At 39.1% G+C, this 9,824-nt stretch overlaps 1 long non-coding RNA gene and 3 pseudogenes across 3 annotated transcripts; 2 read left to right on the top strand and 2 right to left on the bottom strand.

Moving 5' to 3' along the window:
• Position 1: 1 nt before the first annotated feature.
• LOC149047343 (uncharacterized) lies at positions 2-2,803 on the top strand. Of its 2 annotated transcripts, none has more exons than XR_016186405.1 (3): positions 2-360; positions 488-655; positions 802-2,803. It is a non-coding gene; the product is annotated as an uncharacterized LOC149047343 (long non-coding RNA). The 2 variants fall into 2 exon arrangements; XR_016186406.1 differs by having other exon boundaries at positions 196-360; positions 488-619; positions 802-1,281.
• On the top strand, positions 1,546-2,031 carry LOC149047344 (uncharacterized; annotated as a pseudogene).
• LOC149047342 (uncharacterized) lies at positions 2,246-5,287 on the bottom strand (annotated as a pseudogene). The gene is made up of 2 exons (XR_016186404.1): positions 5,142-5,287; positions 2,246-3,646 (listed from the first exon to the last, which is right to left on the bottom strand). The product of XR_016186404.1 is annotated as an uncharacterized LOC149047342 (transcript).
• Positions 5,288-6,221: 934 nt separating this feature from the next.
• On the bottom strand, positions 6,222-7,287 carry LOC113683507 (alpha-1A adrenergic receptor-like; annotated as a pseudogene).
• Between the last annotated feature and the right edge of the window lie 2,537 nt (positions 7,288-9,824).

The following is a 9,824-nucleotide window of genomic DNA, read 5'->3' as shown; positions in this document are numbered from 1 at the left end:
TAATTCGCAAAACAACGAAAAATGGCGGATGACAACGTAAACAGTTTGATTAACTCGGTCGTGAGAACAATCTTCATCGTGGACGATCAACAAGGGAAGATGTTATTAAAGGCTTTTTTTACTTGATTTTTGTGTTGAAAAATTAGGTTTTACTCAGATGTAAAATGCCGGTGCGATCGAAATCGGTTCTTCGGAGAAGGCTACATAACACTGAAAGGCATTGAACAACAAGCTTATGTCAATTTAAGTAAACATTACTTTCAATGTTGATTTTAGATTCAACCTTCACTTTCATTTCTGTTGACTAACGCTTTTCTCATCTTCACCGTCATACTGTTATGTCTTCTAGCGGCACAAATCGTAAGTCCACAAGAAGGCACTGCATTGTATAGCGGATGTAGTACCTATTTTAAATTCGACTGATTCTCATATACATTCCTACAATACAATACAATACAATACAATTTATTTTATTTCGGTAACGTAGGGGGTGGTTACCCAATCCCACGAATTGCAGAATACAAGAAGTGGCGAGAAGAGTGGCTAAATGAGCCGACAAAGACGAGAGTCATCGACAAAGACTTCCAAAATCAGATCGATAATGGCAAGGTGTTTACAGGTGAGAAACATTTCGATCCTGACGATATAGAGACATGTAAGTACTCGAGTTGTCTGTAATAAACATATCTGGTATCCATGTAAACACGACCGGCCACAAAAATGATGTCTCATTCGGGTTTGAACTTTATATTCTTATACAGATTGTTGTTACAGATCGCTTTTCTTTTATTTTTATTTCAGTTCAATCGCGAAAACAAGACCAAAGTTTGGAGCCTTGCCAACTTTCAATATGCCAAAGAGAAGTCATGACACGGTGAAACCTGTTGCACGTCCATTGAGATCTGTGGTACAAGACAAACCTGTTACAGAGAGCCACCAGAAATACTATAGAAGCTTCAGTGACCTCTGTAAACGAGTAAAAACTTTGAAAACATAGCAGGAATGGACAGTCCAGGAACTAGAGGATAGACTTATATTACAAAAGAAAAGTGCAGTAATGCTTCCAGAATTTGAGTTGATGATTGATGATAGTCTAGGGTTTACAATTTCTGTCTATGGATGGCTCCTTTCAGAAGACCATGAGATACATACTACAAACTTAAAATCTGTTTGTAATATTACAGTGTCTGAACTTTTAAGAAATATCAACAGCCTATATATCTGTCCTGGTGTGGAACTATTTGAATTATCCAGAAATATAGTCCATCATTTAATTCCAAAGTCTATTGATCCATTGTTCATTGACAATGATGGGGATTTCAATTCATTTCCGCATAAAGAATATTGGAGAACTCATAGTTGTACGGTTTTGTTTGAACATGGTGAACAGTGTTCAAGTTGTTACCAGTATTCACATAGATCTGAACTCATTCACAAGGCTAAACAGAAACTGAATGAGCCCGCACATTTATTTTCACCAGTATCACAGACAGCACCACAACGAATCAAACTCACATTACAGATGCAGAGGCTCAAATATGCTGAACTCTTAGGAAGAGGAAGCCATTTCTTCCACCTTACTCATCTGTGAATGACCCAAGATTTCTCTGGTTGACAAATGACTTCCTTGGTTTTCTGAGAGACTGGAAAGATAGCATAGCTAGTTGCCCTGGTAATTTCTCTCAGAATGCCAGAAGTAAGATGTTCCTATCCTGGCAGACGTATGAGGGCTTACAGATTACTGCACATTCAGTCATAGAGGCAACAAAGTTTCTTCTAAATGAAGGTGTAGGGTATGTCTTAACAGAGAGGTTTTGTCAAGATCCCCCAGAAGAATACTTTGGGAACCAAAGGAAACTGGGAAAAAGAAATGACAATCCTGACATGAAGATGTTTGGTTATAACAACAATACCATCAGGGTACAGTGAGCTGTTTCCTGTCAATCTGGAAATACACGGGGAAGAAAAGACAGAGACAAATCATGGGTCAATGTTTCAAATGACCCAGTGCCCAAGAGAAAAAAGCAGTAATAAGATTTCATAGATTACAATAATCTCAATATTTTGGCATGTGTACAATAACTGGGTTGTTACTACTATGATGAGTTATCTTTATCACAGACATAACAATGTCATTAGGTGATGCGTTCAATATAGCTCCAGTTCTGATTAAGTAATAGTGATGAAATTGAGGTACTAAATTTAGACATGAGAACAATATTATTAGAAGATGACCAACATGGTATGGATATGAAGGCTTACATTTATTCAAATACCACTATCAACAAGGACAAAAACCAGCTTTTGGTTGTTACGATATTAATAAAGCAATAGAAATGGGTCACTCTAGCCTTATATATAAGAAAAAAGTATAGATATTGTTTTGTGAATAATTTTCACACAACTGCAACATTTCTCTATGATGTACATTTCATAAGTTAATGCTTCACATCTTTAAGTGGACATAGTATTTGTATCTAAATTTGCATCAATGCAAAGCATGCATGTTATTGTTCTTGGAGAGTCAAAAATACAATTTTTAACATTACAGGATGGTTGAATTTATGGACTAAATTGCCTTTCTTGATCAGATTCTTTAGAGGCTCTGCTTATGTCCTTACGAAGTGCTTTGGATTTTAACTGTTTTAATTTCATCATGTGTTTCTGGATAATGTCGTTTGCAAAAGAGAATGAATGTACTCTGACATACATTTGTATGATGTTATGTAATACATCTTTGGCAACACCACTTTGGACTATCAGTTCAACATCAGACAACATTAAAATGTATGCTGACACTAAATCAACATCATGAATAGATCTTGATATAACACAAGAGAACTCAAGCTTTTGTAAATTAGTCTTAGAAGTGATATCCCTAAAATAGTGTTCAGTTCTCTCAAAAATTGTTTGGGCATTCTTTGTTATTGCCCATAAACCACCACGATTTAGAGATGAAGTTAACGTCTGGCTTTCTATAACATTCTGGTCTTCTGATTTCCCAGCCTTGAGTATGGAGATTGCCTGCTCACTTTCCCATGATTTACTGGTATTTGCAAGTTTCTTATGAAGTTTATGGAGAACATATCCTCCTATGTACTGTAATCCAGCTTGTTCTTCAACCGAAAGTTTAGCTAATGGGACACGTACTTAGATCAGAGTTTTCCACTTTCTCCTTGCTGTGCACTAACATACAGTCAGCAACCTTGGTAGATAGCAGTGTTGCAGCATTCCTCGACAATCCCTGAAAATATTTAACTGCATTCGAAACTATTGTAGAGTAGAAGCTAGCATAAAATCTTTCAGCGTTTCCAGACTTCACCAAGCGCTTATATATGATTTGAATTTCACTGAAATCTGCAGCAGAGTCTTGTGAGTCTACTGGACTGTTGTGGTAGGAACTTTTTTCTTCTCTGACCAAATTTGGCTACATTTTCTTTTCAACAATTTTAACTTTGGCCTTCTCAACGATTCCTGAATAAACCTCAAAGGTTAAGTCTCTATATTGTTCCCCTCCGCTCCGCTTTACGGAATCTGTTATTGTTCTTGTGTAGTCTCTGTGTTTAGCCGTTTGGTGTCGTTTCAGCCCGCTCTTGCTTTTGCACCTCTTCTGACATAGTCCATATACGAGATAGTCGAATTCAACCTGTTTTCAAGAGATTTTAGTTAAATATAATAAAAGAAAACGAACATAAAAGCATAGTAAAAATTTCAGGGTTCTTAAAAAAAGACTCATAGTAACACGTGCTCATTATCGCACGCTTGCCGTACTCAATCGATCTGCGATAAGATGAACGTCTAAACACTTAGTTCTTCAGAACAGCTATGGGGTCGCCGGTCTCCGTTGTTGTCGCAGAAATTTTGATGCAAAACATCGAGGAACGCGCCCTTGCAACTTGCAGACAAACCATACCGCTTTGGTTACGCTACGTTGACGACACATTTACCGCCGTACACAAAGACGAAATTGGCGTTTTTCACAATCACCTTAACGAAAAAAACACCGACATTCAGTTTACCAGGGAGATCGAAGAAGACGGCAAGCTTCCTTTTCTCGACTGTTTGGTAGGCCGAAACAACAACGAACTACGAACAACAATATACAGAAAACCGACGCATACCGACAGACTTCTTGACGAATCATCCTACAACCCGACTTCCCACAAAGCTACGACTATCAAGACATTGACAAGACGAGCGCAACTTGTTTGCAACACACCGGACAGTTTATCTGACGAAAACAAGTACCTTGACCGTGTTTTTGACAAAAACAATTACAACACTGACTTCATTAGACGAAACACTCACAGGGTGACCGACGCTACAGAAACTAACAGGGACTCCACATCTATCACGACTACAGCTGCTATACCCTACATCAAAGGCACTTCTGAGGCTATCGCGCGGATCCTACAACCTTACAACATTCGCGTAGCTCACAGGCCTATTACTACTTTACGACATTTGCTGACCAACGTTAAAGACAAAGACGAACCCAACAACAGACAGGGAGCGATTTATAAGATCGAAAGAATGCTCCGACTGCCAGGCCTCCTACATTGGTGAGACTGGTAGAAACCTTAACACGCGACTAACTGAACACAAACGAGCAACTAGAAATGGCGATGTAAACAATCACATTTCTGAACATCACCGACAAACTAATCACAGAATCGACTGAGACTCTGCTAAATGCTTAACCTACAGTACAAACTATTTTCAACGACTGACTCTGGAAAGCTGGTTCACTAACTTAGAACAGACGCCTCTCAACAGATGTCAACAATTACCAGCACCTTACAAACGACTCATTAACGACGTGAACAAACCGACAAACAGACCGACAAACAACAGAGGGATCGAAACCGACCAATGACTGATAACAAACTCTACACGAGTCTTCCAGCCAATCACATCACGGCTAAACAGACCAATCACGTTCAACAGACCATACTTTACAACATCATCGACTGACAACTACTCCTCACTTGACTCTGAAGATGACTATCGCACAGATAGTCGAAACGTCAGTCACCAACAACAGTTCTTTTCAGAACTACACTCACCCGGACAATCACACTACACGAATTACTTAGTTCTTCGCTACATTCTGAGTTGCTAAGAGATATCCCAATACTTACTTCGCCAGCAGCCTCTGTAAACTGTTCATCTAGCTCTTCTTCTTCCTCCAAAATGCCTAAAATGGTATCAAAATCCTCTCCGAAAATAAACAAGTCATTAATGTCCGCCATATTGTTTGTTATGAACATCAAGCGTGTGCACGGTCAATGTCACGTGATGGTACGATCCACCCTCTGAACGATGGACCGTGTCTGTGAAGTTTACCGCGTTTCATGACCAGTTCGCTTTATTAACTATGTTGTAGCTATAGGTTACTTAGGTATTAGCTATAGCTAATTACACACAACCCCTCAAGTATCTCTTACTTTTATTCTCATCGTGTTAAATAAAGGACCTTACAATAAATAATTACTCTATGTTTCGTGTGTTTCAGTGGTGAAAATGTGTTTTCTAAGAAGACAATTTGCGATACACACTGTAATGGAATGAGTCTTGTGATCATTAGTGATCAATTATGATCAGTATTTCTCAGTCATGTTGCGACAAAGGCACGTGGCGGCATTTAAAAAGCACTCGAAGGAAATAGATTTAAATAAATACGTCATTTCTAAAAGAAAAAAAAAGACACTTTTTTATTTCAAATGCTTTGAAAGGGCAATGTTTGGATGATAACTATTGTGTAGGGAAGCCAATATTCAGAATAGAAAGGCCCAGCAGTACCCAAAGATTTAGATGATAATAAATTTCCTTTCCACCCCTTAGTATGTAGCCTACTTAATAGTTGGACGATTTCCAAGACATGCCATATCTGGCTTGGTGAGATGTGGTTATCAAGGTAGTGATTTAACAAAAGTAGTATATCGTCATCTTTACCAATCAAGTCTGTCTGTCGATCGTAATACGTCTTGTGTGTAGTCAAGCCCCACCATCGCTGAAGTGCTATCACAGGAGGTGGGAGGAGGTGGGAGGAGGTGGATGGTGAAATGATTGAAGAGAAATATGGCAAACGTAAAATGGAGGTGTTGCTCCACGTACAAAGTGTATTTTTCAAACTTAAATTAGTTCTCACTGCATTTTCCGGAGAAGTTGGAATTTCGCATCGAAATTGGTGGCCAGAGTCATCAATGAAAGAGTAGCCGTCAAACTAAATGAAAGAGTTTGTAGGAGATCAAGGGTAGCAGCAAGTCAGTTGTTAGGTGTTGTTTCTCCACGCCGACTTGAGACTGGTGAGTAGGGAGACATGGCCAGCACTGAATAGTTTTGAGCATTTGCAAGGCCGTTTGCCTATATCGCCTGTTTCTGGCAAAGTAAATGTACCGATTTAGGAAGGAGTTCCATAGTGAGAAAGTTTTGGCCCATTCGAAGCCTTCGTAGTACCAGCTTTCGGACCATGGGGCAATTGATGGGTAGAATATGAGCGGAATCCATGTCACTACAAAGGCACCAACCACAATTGCAAATGTTTTTGCAGCTTTGCTTTCCTTTAATGTCTTCGTTGCTTTATCTTCTAAGCAATCAGGAGTTTGCTTGCTAAATCTATCTTCGTTGTCTCGATGTAGCATCGCCACAATTCTAATACGCTGCGCATGTGCAACCCTTAAAATATATGAGTACATGAAAATCGTAGCTAAAAGTAGTGTCTTGCAATAAATCCACGAGAAAAATTTGTGGTTGGTTTCTGCGAATGAATAGACAACAGCAATGATTGCAGATGTCAAGCAGGTGACAGATATGTAAGAAAAAGCAAACGTCTTCGTCATTAGTTTGTGGTAGTGGTAATGGTAATGGCCACGTCGGATTGCCGTGAGACGATCTATTGTAATTCCAACCACATTGACGATGGAAGCAAGCAAGGCTAACTTGCCTACAGATTTCGTTATCATGGTGTATGTGGCATTGTTTTTCAGAACTGGATAGCAAATTGTATTTTTTACGTGAAAAGGCATATATATTCCTGATACTAGCAAGTCAGCTGTTGAAAGGCTGAAGATCAAGAAGTCTGGAACTGAACGAAATTTGACGTTCCTTTGGATGGCCAGCAAGACGAGGCCATTTCCTAGCGTTCCCACAATGGCGCCAGCAATGCCGATCATAGATAAGGTTATTAATTACTGAGGCGAATGTCAACGTCCACTGTACTTGAGAGTAGTCGTCAGAACAGTTTGTACATCCAGAGTCAGACAAGTTTGAAAATGCTCTTTCCATTTCAAACGCCTGAAGTAGCAATGGCTGGCTCTTAGGATCTGAAACAAGGAGACCTCAGTTTTTGGTATTGTAGACTATGGCCATTACATACAATTGCTGCAGCTGTTCATACAAACAAACAATGTGATTCAAGGATCAAGTCGAATAGATAGGAATTTCGTCAATAAAGTCAATGTTAACCGGCTACCGAGGCTAATTATCACCCACCAATGTATCGATAAGTAAACTTCAGAGGACACAACTTTTGTGGCTGATTTCGCTAAGTTTTCAAGTCGAAAACTTACGCCGAGAACCTCTGCTTCACAGAGTCAATCGGCATAACAGAAGTTGACATGAACTCACGTTTTTAGCATTGACTTCGCAACGGTTCGCACACAATGACGAACTTGAATTAAAATACTTACTGGAACCAAAGAGGAAAACACAAAAGAGTATCCTACCAAACATCTACAACGCTGAATCAGAAAATAAATCCACTTTGACATATATTTCATAAAAAACACAAAAAAAGGGAATTAAAACCAGAAAAACCCAACATGTACTCAGCTGCTAGACAGCTATGACTGAAATGGAGATCACACACGAAGTGAAAGTGTGGATAATTGAGGTTGATACGTAATGTAATGAGAGAATTTCCGCTTTTTTTCCTTATAAACGTAAGAAAAACATACTCTGGAGGCGATGCATTTACAATAAAAACAATCCAAAAGGAGCATTTATTCTTACATAGCAGCAAAAATCTAGTAATCTTAACACAAGAGGGTGTATCGTGTGGCTCCCAAAGAATCACTCTTAAGCGAAACCCTGTGAGGAAACAATGAATTCAACGCAATTGTTCAGCTCGTTGTCAACTAAGAATGAATAACGGTAGCTAGTAAAATATTGAAATGTAACTAAAACCAGAATCAAGTAGCACAATTTGTTTCTTTGCAATATTTCTTGATCCATTTCTCTTTTTTTCTTCTTTCAAAAGGGTAAAAATTCCCGCTGTCCCTTTTTCTTACAAAAGAAACAGTGATGGTCCTGAGCCACGAGTGGCTGCGTTTGAGAATCCCGGATATGACACCAAAATAGGATTTGTGACACATGGTGATGATCTATACGACCATCTACCTCCACCGGTTGTTCTCAGGCGGTATGCGCACTCTGATTGCGTTGCATCATGGTCGTAAAACGAAAAATAAGTCATTTGCACCCTGTCGTGGTCGAGTGAACATCTCTGGTAGCAACAAGATAACGTGAATAAACGTGGAATTTGATGGAAATTCATTGTCTGTTGCCGTTCCTTCGAAAGTTAAAAAGTGTTTGCGGGCCTGTGCGACTCCCATTATTCCTCCTTGACAAATTCGTTGTTAGGAGGCAATTGAAGAGATTCAGAAAGAATCGAAACTGCAGTCTTGCCCGAGAATCTATTTATTTGACAGCAGTTACACACACAGCCGATGGCTGTGTGAATAATATCAAATTCGTGAGTTATTTAACGGGGAATCGTCCCTTGATATGCAAAACGCATTCTAAAGAGGCAGCGACCTTCTGATACACGAACTATTTTCCATGTCATACACTTAAACGCGTGAATACGGGATTCGCGAAAGGAGAAGCCTTACGCCTTCTAGTACCAAATTCGTCACGCTCAACGTCTATTAAAAAAACGTACAGAGTTTCAAATATGCTTAAAGAATAGAGAATATCTAGAATAAGGTTTTGACAAACATATCTCTGGAGTTGTTTTCTGCGGGAGAGACTGATACTTTAAAAAAAAAAAAATAGCGCGCACACATGAAAATATTACCTTTTATAACACAATCTCATCCGGCTTTGCCAAACCTCAACAACATACAGATGGGTAAATGACACCTTAAAACTAATCTTTAATATCATATCGCAAATAGAAGTCATTAAAGGATATCCTAATAACAGCTAAGCTTTCAGGTTAGAAGATTTAAAAGGGCAAGCGAATGGCTGGAGTCGTTCAAGCTATCAACACCTTTTGCTTTCCGGCTTACCAGGTGTGTTGCCGTGCGCATTGTAGAGTTATTCATTGGACAAGTGATTCCGTTCATAGCTCAAATTTAACTGTCCTTCATTCAATGATCAAGATAGTAGATTTACCATACAACACTCGCGATAAGTTAATTTCCCTTTACTTAGGAAAGTAGATTTACAACACAATTGAGTATATAGTAGTAACGCTGTGTAACGCAACAATAAGCCTTTTCTCGGCCATAATTGGTCTCAAACACCCGCACTTAAAATGCGGGAAACACATGTACCGTTGGAGAGCGTTTGAGAGCGTTTGGTCAGAGCTGTTAAAGAAGGATCAAAGCAGCCATCCAAATCTTTGGAAGGCTCCAAACTACGACGTACATCAAATTTGACCTTCTTGAAATCCGGTCTCAAATTACATACAAAAAACAGTGATCACGTTTGTCCTTGAGAACCAAAGAATACGCGACAAATACGAACAAAAAATACTTTTATACATTCAGAATAACTCAAATTACATTTACCTATGGTGAAAGGAAAACGGAACGGCC

This window comes from Pocillopora damicornis, chromosome 4 (assembly GCF_964200805.1).
Source record: "Pocillopora damicornis chromosome 4, jaPocDami1.2, whole genome shotgun sequence".
NCBI classification, from domain to species: Eukaryota; Metazoa; Cnidaria; class Anthozoa; order Scleractinia; family Pocilloporidae; genus Pocillopora; species Pocillopora damicornis.
The sequence above is the reverse complement of the archived record's forward strand: the minus strand, read 5'-3'. Positions and strand labels throughout refer to the sequence as shown.